The sequence below is a fragment of the Lycium barbarum genome, chromosome 8, assembly GCF_019175385.1.
Source record: "Lycium barbarum isolate Lr01 chromosome 8, ASM1917538v2, whole genome shotgun sequence".
Taxonomy (NCBI): Eukaryota; Viridiplantae; Streptophyta; class Magnoliopsida; order Solanales; family Solanaceae; genus Lycium; species Lycium barbarum.
Genome location: NC_083344.1, coordinates 9,373,471 through 9,384,059, shown reverse-complemented (window position 1 = coordinate 9,384,059; position 10,589 = coordinate 9,373,471). Strand labels below are relative to the sequence as shown.

At 37.1% G+C, this 10,589-nt stretch overlaps 2 long non-coding RNA genes across 5 annotated transcripts; one reads left to right on the top strand and one right to left on the bottom strand.

Moving 5' to 3' along the window:
* Positions 1-1,600: 1,600 nt before the first annotated feature.
* On the top strand, positions 1,601-3,587 carry LOC132604991 (uncharacterized). Its single transcript, XR_009568955.1, has 3 exons — positions 1,601-1,769; positions 2,110-2,155; positions 3,289-3,587. It is a non-coding gene; the product is annotated as an uncharacterized LOC132604991 (long non-coding RNA).
* A 1,045-nt stretch (positions 3,588-4,632) lies between these two features.
* LOC132605889 (uncharacterized) lies at positions 4,633-9,419 on the bottom strand. Of its 4 annotated transcripts, none has more exons than XR_009569488.1 (4): positions 8,984-9,419; positions 7,238-8,865; positions 4,928-6,421; positions 4,633-4,835 (listed from the first exon to the last, which is right to left on the bottom strand). It is a non-coding gene; the product is annotated as an uncharacterized LOC132605889 (long non-coding RNA). The 4 variants fall into 4 exon arrangements; XR_009569489.1 differs by having other exon boundaries at positions 4,638-4,835; positions 7,238-8,295; positions 8,940-9,418; XR_009569490.1 differs by having other exon boundaries at positions 4,638-4,835; positions 7,238-8,295; positions 8,984-9,418.
* Positions 9,420-10,589: the final 1,170 nt, after the last annotated feature.

The following is a 10,589-nucleotide window of genomic DNA, read 5'->3' as shown; positions in this document are numbered from 1 at the left end:
TCTGTACACATGTTTGGGATACTTTGTTCTATGATGGCCTTATCGGCCTATGTGTGCCAAGTCTGCTTTTTCTGATAAATTCTGTAGCATCCACTAATATTATTATATTATTATTCTGATAATATGCTAATTTGGGTATCGGGTACGTATAGGTGCCCAGCTAGGGCACTGGTCGCGGCCCACGGGGTTGGGTCGTGACATTTTTGACCCTTAAATAGGTCATAATTCAATTTACCCAACATAATCCAAAATTTCATCCTTTTTTATTTGGTTTAAAAAATTGGAGATTAAAGTATTCTTTCAAGTTATTAACTTACATTATTCCATTCTACATAATTTTTAATGCCCAATTTATTTGTATATTTGAGTTCGAGTTGCACTATGTTGATTCATTTGACTAAACAATTTTGGCAAGTCCAACTTCAGATACGTATATCTGAAGTTTTTGCAACCACACCTGCTAGTATAATTTATTTTTGAAGCAGCTAAACTTAAAATCATTTATAAACTTTGGATATTCTTAAAATAGTGGTCCTCCAAGCGGTATATATATATCTGCACTTGCCTCTTCAGAAACTCATTGAAATGTATTCATAGTATTGAAATAAGAGTCAATTTGATGACTGCAGTAAAGAACAAGAAAAAGGATGTATACAAATTGTAACACCCCGCATCTTGGAACTAAGTTTAAGCTCATATCATTAGAAGTCTAGTGAAAACACTGTAGGTTTGAGCGTTTGCAAAAATGGTTGATAGGCTTATTTCGGGCAGCGATAACTCCTTGATCCATTGCGAATCTGGAAGAACCTCCTTGATGAAAGTTGTAGCCCTATTGAATAGCTTTCCAACGGTATATTATGAGGATTAAACGGACATCTGTGCAAAGAGTTATGCCCATTTGAGTGAAGCCTGTTCGCTGGAAAATCTGTCTGCGTTACGGTGACGAGTTACGGACCGTAACTCGTGTTACGGGCCGTAACAGTGAGCCGTAACACAGACGAAATTTCCAGAACCTCACTGGAAATTTTCATCAAGATACGGTCCCAAGATACGGTCCGTCCTTTGTGTTACGGGCCGTAATAGTGAGCCGTAACACAGACGAAATTTCCAGAACCTCACTGGAAATTTCGTTCACGATACGGTCCCAGGATACGGTCCGTCCCTTGTGTTACGGGCCGTACCTTGTGTTACGGACCGTAACATCGGACCGTAACACAGGGAAAATTTCCAGAAACTTTCTGGAAATTTTCATCAGGGTACGACGCCACGTTACGGTCCGTCCCTTGTGTTACGGGACCGTAACATGGGCGTGTTTTGGTCCGCAATTGAGTTTCGGGTCACCTGACTTCGGGAGGCCATAACCCCATCGTAAGTTGAGAATTTGGGAAAACTCAAAGAATGAAAGTTGTAGATAATTGAAATACCTTTCCAACCATATGTCGTGGGTTCACAGGCGACATCGGGATAGGGAAATATGGACGTTTTAAGACAGAAAGGTCCCAACCCGTTTTCAAGTTGGGTCAACCCATTTTCCCATTGGTATATATAGAAAATAAAACCCTAGCAGCCCACTTTTTCTCCAAAATTCAGATTTTAGAGAGAGGAAGTGAGAGAGAATGGAATCTAGAGAGAAGAAGGAGAAAATCAACCAATTTTAAGGCCCCAAATCCCAAAGCTCATGAAGGATAATTTGTAGTACAAGTTGTGGTCGTCATTTTAAGCCAAAGATCGGACTTGGGGTGTTGATTTCGTGGTGACTACCCAAAAAGGTAATATTTCTACTCCCTAATCACTTATAGTTGTGAATTGATGAATTCTTGGGAGAATAATAATTGGGTTTGTTGAAGATGATTATATGAATTATGCTAGAATTGTTGGATTGTTGACTTGGGATTGTTGTATCCATATGGTTGATGAAAAATGATGTTAATTACATCTAATGGGATTGTAGAATTAGCTAGAAGTAAAAGGATGGGGATTTGGTGAAGAAAACACCATTAATGAGGGTTATAAAGCTTCAAGCCTATTAAGTGTTTGATAAAATGCTTAGATGAACAAAACATGGATATGGTTGCTAATATAGAATCCCTATGACTTATATTGCTATAGATTGAAGTTGAAGGGATTGAAAGACGCTCAAAAGCGGGAGGTTAAGGTATGTAGAACTTCCATCCACATGTGGGAATCTCTACGTTCTTCCCCATGATCCGTTTCGTAAAATCTATGAAGTTCAAATCCTAGGGCATTAAATCCAACATATTGGTAGCCCGTAATCATGTATGTATGTATACGAATTTCGTATCTATGTTCGTTGTTGTATTCCTAATCTTCCGTTATTGATATTAGGAATCCTAGCTTAATCCATGAATCATGAATTCTTCCTCATGTGTTCTCATTATGTTCATATGAAACTGCATGAGTTTATTTTGCAAGTTATAAGCATGTTTTCAAGTCAATTATATATATGATTTCGAAATATTCTTATTACTCATGAATCAAGAACATGTTTGCAAGACTATGACAAGTTATTTCATGAAACCATGTTTACAAGATTATTTCATGAAACCGTGTTTACAAGATTATTTCATGAAACCGTGTTTACAAGATTATTGCATGAAACCATGTTTACAAGTTATTTCGTGAAATCATGATTACAAGACAAGTACAAGTTAATTCACGAAACCATGTTACAAGTTATTTCGTGGAATCATGATTACAAGTTAATTCACGAAAATCATGGGCTTCTTAGCCAATTATATTATGTTCATGTTTTTGGGAGTTGCACGAATTACCGAGAAGGCTCAGATAGCCTGAAACTATGTAGCCACCATAGGACAAGGATCGCTCCGCCCAGTTAGGACGATACCTTAATTTTACACTGAATGGATCCATCAGGTACCTTACTACCTCAGGCAAGGTATGAGGGCTCTGCTGGTCCGGCGAGGTACCAGACTCCACGTACCCACGTGGTAAATTACTACCTTATACCTTGGCAAGGTATAAGAGCTCTGCTGGTCCGGCGAGGTACCAGACTCCACGTACCCACGTGGTGATATGATATGATATGATATGTCGGTTTATGAAATGCTCTCCCTACTTATCATGTTTTACTCATGTTATGTATACGTATATGTACTCATGCTCATGTTCATGTCCAAGTTTTCAGTTTCAGTTCTTATCATGTTATTCCGTGTCCCCTGTTGTTTCTTCCGGTTGCTTTACATACCAGTACATTCAATGTGCTGACGTCCCCTTTTATTGCCCGGGGGCCTGTATTTCACGATGCAGGTACGGAGTTACAGGACGACGCTTCTGATCATTAGGATTTACTCGTACCAGCTTATCGGTGAGCCCCATCTCATTCGGGGTTTAAACATTGTATTTCTCTGTTTAGTTTTGCATGTAAAGGTATGCTGGGGGCCTTGTCCCAGTAATTATGTTTTCCAGTCAGACTCATGATAGAGGTTTCATAGACTAGACCAGTCAGTTATGTTATGTCAGACATTTGGAGTCGTATAGCCATTTTGGCTCACTCATGTTTTAAACAAGTACTTTATTAAGTATTATGAATTATTACGTTTTACAAAGGCTCATCATGCATTCACGTTATATTCCGCTTATGTTATGCATCATGATGATTTAGCAAGTCATGTGGTTCGCTCGGTCACATGTAGTCAGGCACCGAGTGCCGTGTTACGTCCAGGCCATGGTTCGGGGCGTGACACAAATGATCACTAAATGAGTCTCCAACAAAAGAATGAAAAACGTAAAAGAAAAAGTGAAGACATAGCCAACAATCAAATTACATATATAATGATCCATCTTCGTGGTTGATCAAGGAGTTGCCAAAGGAAATACTAGTAACAATAACACCAAGAACAAGAGTCAAGAAATATTAGTAAAATATCAGGCTTATGATCACCGACTTCCTTCAACTCCAAAGAGTGAAAAGACTACAACGAAAAATGAGAGTTGCAGTGGCCTATGCTTATCCAAATGAACAAGTACCTCCGTCATAACTCATAATAGCTACTACCCTTAAACAACAGGAATATACTAAAGAAAATATGATATACATGACTAAGTCAACTGCAAAATTGATACTTAAAAATGAAGACAGAGGATCACAATCCCTTGTGTGGAGTTACGGGCACATAGTGAATTCATCTGGCCATCAAAAGGTTCTTGTAAGTAACATCTGAAGAGTACACATGACAGTTCTACTTGTGCAGCAGGCATTACACCATTGTCTCTATATCGGCAATAGTACAGCAGCAGAAGCCTTGCGCACCACTAGAAAAGCGTACGTTGACAAACTTGCGAACACATGAGACAATCATTTCTAAAAACTTGATACATCATAGTTAAGCAGAGAGATGAAATTTTTCCTTGATTGTTGGACCAATCTGGAATCCCATCACATTGGAGTACATATTTAACTCCTGCAATTCAATAGACCAAGATGCAAGATTATTGCTATGGAAATAATGACCTTCCACCTCCAAAACTTCAAGATCTTGTAGCATTTCAATAGATCCAAGCCATTGTTTATACCTGTATCAAGTGCAAAAAGATATTGTAGATTTCACATCTCTCCAAGGTCAACTGGCAGCGTTTGTATAGATGAGCAGCCCCTAATGTCCCGGGATTAAGGGATTTTAGCTGGCATATGTTGCTCGGAAGATCCATAAATCAATTAGTCTGTCCAGATTTCCTATTGACTTGTGGATCTCTGTCAGCCTTGAACAACAAAGTCTCCAGACTTCGTGAGCCATTGAAGTTTGGAGTGAGTTGCTTGCAATCAGAGAGATCCAACATCTTCAACTTTTGCAACACTACAAGTAAACCAAATATAGTTTCAAGTAAGATTTTCTTTCTGTCAGTTGGAATAACAGTACACAGGAAATTGTAACATTGAGTAACAAACCTGCAAAGTTAAGCCAAGTTCTTGCATATTACTCCCTTGCATATTTAGAAATACAAGTTTCTCAGGTGGAAAATACGATGGTGCCTACTTTAGACAACAGCTCAAGATCTCCATTAATTGGTCGATTTTAAGCAATAAGCACCCTAAGATTTTTCATTTTCTTAAATTCTTTGGCCCTCAAGTTCGCACGTTTTAACGCCCATGGATCTACCTTTGGTGCTTCTACCTTTTTTGGAACCCTGTAATTCAGTAAAACGAGAAGTGCCTTAAGACCATGTTTAAGTCCCAGAAAATTAGGGAGAGAAATGCTATATACAAATAGAAGGTCAAACAAACAGAATTAATTTTTTTTTTTTGGGTAAATAAAAGGATTTTATTAATTCCAAAGCAATAGTTACCACCTGTTTCTCAAAAATGAAGACCAAGACTCAACTTACAAGGAGCCTAACTACAGATCTAGATAACAATACTATACCTATCAAAAGCAACAAGTAACTAACAGACTAGAAGAAAGAAATGGAGGGTAAACAGGTCCCTCTCAACACGAGGTTACAGAGAGCATAAGAATAACAATACAAGCAGAAAAAAAAAAAAAAAAACAGCAGACTTCAGGGCATGGTGTTCAGAAGAGCCGAAGGAGCCTGCGACTTTGAGAGTATTCTGCCTTGTACGTGGATATGTATCTCCCTGCACAGCCTGTCACACCGATAAACGCTTCTTTGAAACCTGATGCCATTCCTCTCTTTCCAGATAGATGCATCCACAATAGCAAATACACAGCAGGTGATCTCACCTCTACGAGTTCTCTCTTTTACCCAACTACAGAGCCATTGTATTTCCTCCTGCCAGTAACCAATACTTCTTTGAAAGCCCAACCACAGTAGAAGTCTCTGCCATAGTGCTTTAGTGATGGAACATGAGAAGAATAGGTGGTCAAATGATTCAACTGGAGAGTTGCAAAAGACACAATTCAGGGGCACATGGATACCAAATCTAAGCAATTTATCCACTGTTGCTAGGCTTCTCTGCACTGCTAACCACAAAGTAAATATATGTCTTGGATGAATGCTTGGTTGTAGTGTGAGAGATTTCCATGGGACTTTGGGATGAATTGGAAGCAGGGTGACAACATGCTCTTGATTGACAATTTATTCCCCTTGACATCAGATGCCAATTGCCAACCTAGCATGAAAGGCTCCCTGAAGAGAAAGTTGATTGGAGGATGAACTTTCTAGTCTCAATTATCTTTCTTATAACCCAAGTTGCATTACCAGGGATGTTGAGAGAGTCCACTGATTCATTCTTCAAATAATAGCTGTGCACCCGCCTAATCCAGAGGCAGTCCTTCTTGTCAGCAATTGCCCAAAGTTGTTTGATTACTTCAGCTCTGTTCCAAAGACAAATATTCATCACATTTTGCCCTCCTGCTGCCTTTGGGAGGCAGGTTTTTGCCCAGGAAACCAATGTTCTGCAGTACCAGACCATAAGAAAGATCTGCAAACAACCTCTACCAATTTAATTATCCTCTTTGGCAAACAAAAAAATGGAAAATTTCTCAAAGAGATAAGATGAGATTCTTTCAGATACTAGCTAACACCATTCAATAAGAAATAGTGTTTTTTTTTTTTTTTTAAAAAAAAAAACGAAGGTGAACAAAGAGGGCAAATAGAATCCAGAAACTTGATAATAGAATATTTCGTATATCTAGTTCAAGAAATAATTCATAGTTGTTCCATATGTATCCCTATACCGTACTTTTCTAAAGTTGTTATCCCTGATTTCTTCAAGCAAGCTTAATTTCCGCAATTGGATATAAGCATAGAGAGTTCATACGAACTCATCATTCAAAAAAAAAAAAAAAAAAAAGGAACTAACTAAAAAAATAGAATACAAAAAAAGAAAATGATCAATTGATTCAGAAAAAAAGAACACAGAGTTAACCATATTTGAATAACTAGTCTTGGAAATATAGTCTATCACCAGTACACTAATTAAATTTAATAAGAACTATGGGTCAGCAAATTGATTTGTATAATAGTTAAATACTAGGTGAATTTTTTTTTTATTTTTTTTTTTGAAACTGGTACTATTAATACTAGGTGAATTTTGATTTGATAGTTTTACCCTTGATAGTATGAGTTTGACTTTAGCAAATGCTCATTTCTAGAAACAACTAGAAACAATTTACTAACGAGAGAAGAAGCACAAATGTATTGAACTCTTGGGGTGACAATAGAAACGAGGAGTAAATAAAAAATGAAATTAGTTTTAAAAAAATATAATCAAGATAAAGATAAAGAATTTACAGACCTTATTTCCTTGTAGAACATCGCAGACTTCTTGATACCTTTTGCCAAAGTTATTTTTCCTATTCCACCAATGCCATGTGAACTTCATCTACATATTCATTTTCCAATAACTACTTAAGTTGCTCGGACTCGGATGCGGGTGTCCGCTACGAGTGCGGAGAGGTAACAACTCAATTTGCTCAATTCAAGTAGCTAAGATAATTTTCAATGATGAACAGATCAGACAACACTTTGAAAAGAGAGTTTGTTTGTGTCTACCTGAAATGTCTGAAACTAAAGTTTTTTGAACTAATCCTCGAATCATCGACAAAGAGGAAAGTTGAGGTCCAAAGCAGGAATATAATAGTCAAGAAGCTCCGAGATGAATTGGGAGGGAAAAGGTATTTGCTGAGGATGCTCGGATTCAAAATCTCACCAAGAACTAGTATACCTCCACCATTGCCCTCTCCTTTCAGACTATGTGAAAACACAATTGGAGAAATTCCACGTGAAGAAAGTTGAGATATTAGTGAAATACCCTGTCGACCAAACCCGAAAATTGCATCAATTGCTCTATCGATCTTGGTACTGCACTCCCGATTAGAAGTAGCTCTTCTTTCCTTAAAATCTCACATTTCTTCCGATCCTAACAATCAAATAGCAACCAACTGGTCTTCTTCTAGCCTCGAATTGGCATCATTTGCTCTAAGCCCATTTATCAAATGTTCGTCTCGGGCTGTAATTATTATTAAACTACCCGGACCAAACCAACTTCTTTCTCTTGTTAAGGATTTTAATTGCCTTTTAAGGTCCACGTCATCAAGGACAATTAGAACCTTCTTGGACCCGAGTCTTGCTTTGATTAATTTGATTGCCTTTGTCAAAGTTGTTTTTCCTATTCCACCAATGCCAAATATACCAATCATGTGAACTTCATCAACACATTCATTTTGTGATAACAACTCTATTTCTTTGACACGAGTATATACTCCAACTGGGTACCAAGCAACATATAGAGGTGTTTGGTTCACCTCTGGCATGACTTATTCTATAATATTCTCGATAAATTTAGATTCATGCCTACAAATTGTTAGCAAAAGAAGAAACATTATAACAACAATAATAACTAATAACAGGAACAAAATAACGTCCTCAACAATAAGAGCCAACACTTAAAGTTTTTTTCCCTAGCACTTAACTTTAGGTCTCTTAGCTATTATTCTTAACAACCTTAAATTATTTAAGCATTTAAGTAATTTAAATATGCACATTGAAGCTATAGAATATACTGATACTCCCTCGGGTTCTTCATAATAAGTGTCCACTTAGCTTTTTTATTTTGGTTCAAAATAAGTGCCCGCTTATATAATCAAGAAAGGAATTAACTTTATGTTTTTAAATTTGTACTTATTAAGTGCTAAGTGACTAGATCTCAATCTCAGGGGTTGGTCTGGTGGCAATTGACTTGAGCCTTGGGGTGCTCCCTTTCAAGGTCTCAAGTTCGAAACCCGCTGGGTGCAAACAATTTCTGAGGGCCATCGGACTGGGGAAACCCTGAATTACCCGTGGTGCACTTGCGGGAAACTCCTTGCCGAGGGCCTGTGCACCCCCGGGATTAGTCGGGGCTCAAAGAGACTCGGACACCCGGCGCTAATCAAAAAAAAAAAAAAAAAAAAAAAAAGTGACTAAATCTCAATGTGTCAAAGTTAATAGTATCAAAATACCTACTCTAGGAGTACTTCGTTTAGAAAGGACTAAGAGATGATACCCGTCAGCAACATCTGGTAAAACCCAAAATAATCGTCCTTTCTGTATACCCAAATCTTCACCAAAACACCCAATTTGCTTTCGCACTTGAGAAGATCGACATCGTATAAGATACGCAAAATTATCTGCTTTAACTTGAGTATTTTAACTAGTTCCTTAAGACACCAGCTAGAAGAAGCATGATTTTTCGAGAAAACAACAATGCAAACCCTAAATTCTGGAATTGCTTTCTCTAGTTTCGAATTTAGCTCTCCTTTTATCACCTATGGAACTCAAAAATACATCACCTATTGAATAAATGTGATTAGATGCAAGAATGAAAGAAAGGACGATGGATGATTTTTAGTAAGAAGTGGATGGATGTAGATGATATACAGCCACTGATTGGGGTCTTTTCTTGGAAGCTTCAGTTTGGATAAAGTAATTTGCAAACGGTCAATTTGCAGGAGTGTCCTTCGCTGCGGGTGGTATTTAATTTTTATCCCTTAAAATGGTGGTGTTTAAAATTTCAAAATTCACCTCAAATTTAATCTTTAAATCCTAACTTGGGTGTATTCTTACTTTTTTCTTTTTTCTCCATGGAAGAAGATGAAGCTAGAGCTGAATGATGATGATAGGCGCGTCGGGCGGGGTGGGTCAACAAAAAAAATGAGTAATTTTTTTGAAATTGGGTAATTTGAGAGGATTTGGGGATTTCCATCCAAATAGGGGCATAAGTATGAAGTTTGAAGGCGGTAGGGGTATTTTTGTTAACTTTTACTAACGAAGGGTATATTTAACTAATAAAACAAAGTAGAGGGGTATATTTGACCCTTTTCCTTAAATTTTATCCTGAGGCAGAAATTTTACTTTCGGGCAGAATTTATATAGCATAAACAAAATTTCTACTCATACAAATTCTGCCTGAAGGTAAAATTTCTGCCTTCAGGCAAAATTTCCATCAGCAAAAATTCTGCCTGTGGGGCCCAAATTCTGCCTTAAGACAGAATTTTGCTGGGCAAATTTACAAAATTCTGTTTGATTCTGTCTTGAGGCAGAATTTTGCTAACGAAGGGTATATTTAACTAATAAAACAAAGTAGAGGGGTATATTTGACCCTTTTCCTTAAATTTTATCCTGAGACAGAAATTTTACTTTCAGGCAAAATTTGTTTAGCTAAAATCATACAGTTGTTGAAGAAGTTGCAACAAATTACTAATCTGTTTCAACAAGTTACTAATCTGTTTCAATAATTAACTAGTCTGTTTAAACAAGTTACTAATCTGTTGCAACAGATAGCACAGTTGTGGAAGAAGTTGCAACAAATTACTAATCTGTTTCAACAAGTTACTAATCCGTTCCAACAAATAACTAAGCTGTTTAAACAAGTTACTAATCTGTTGCAACAGATCATACAGTTGTGGAAGAAGTTGCAACAAATTACTAATGATTTTAGTATATATATATATATATATATATATATATATATATATATATATATAGTTGATTTCCACTGTTTATCACTAAATATGGGTGAGTCAAGTAGTTCACACCAATTCACTCCAATGATCACTCCATTTAATGCGTATTGGACTTAGTTGATCATCTATCCTGACCCAAAACACCAT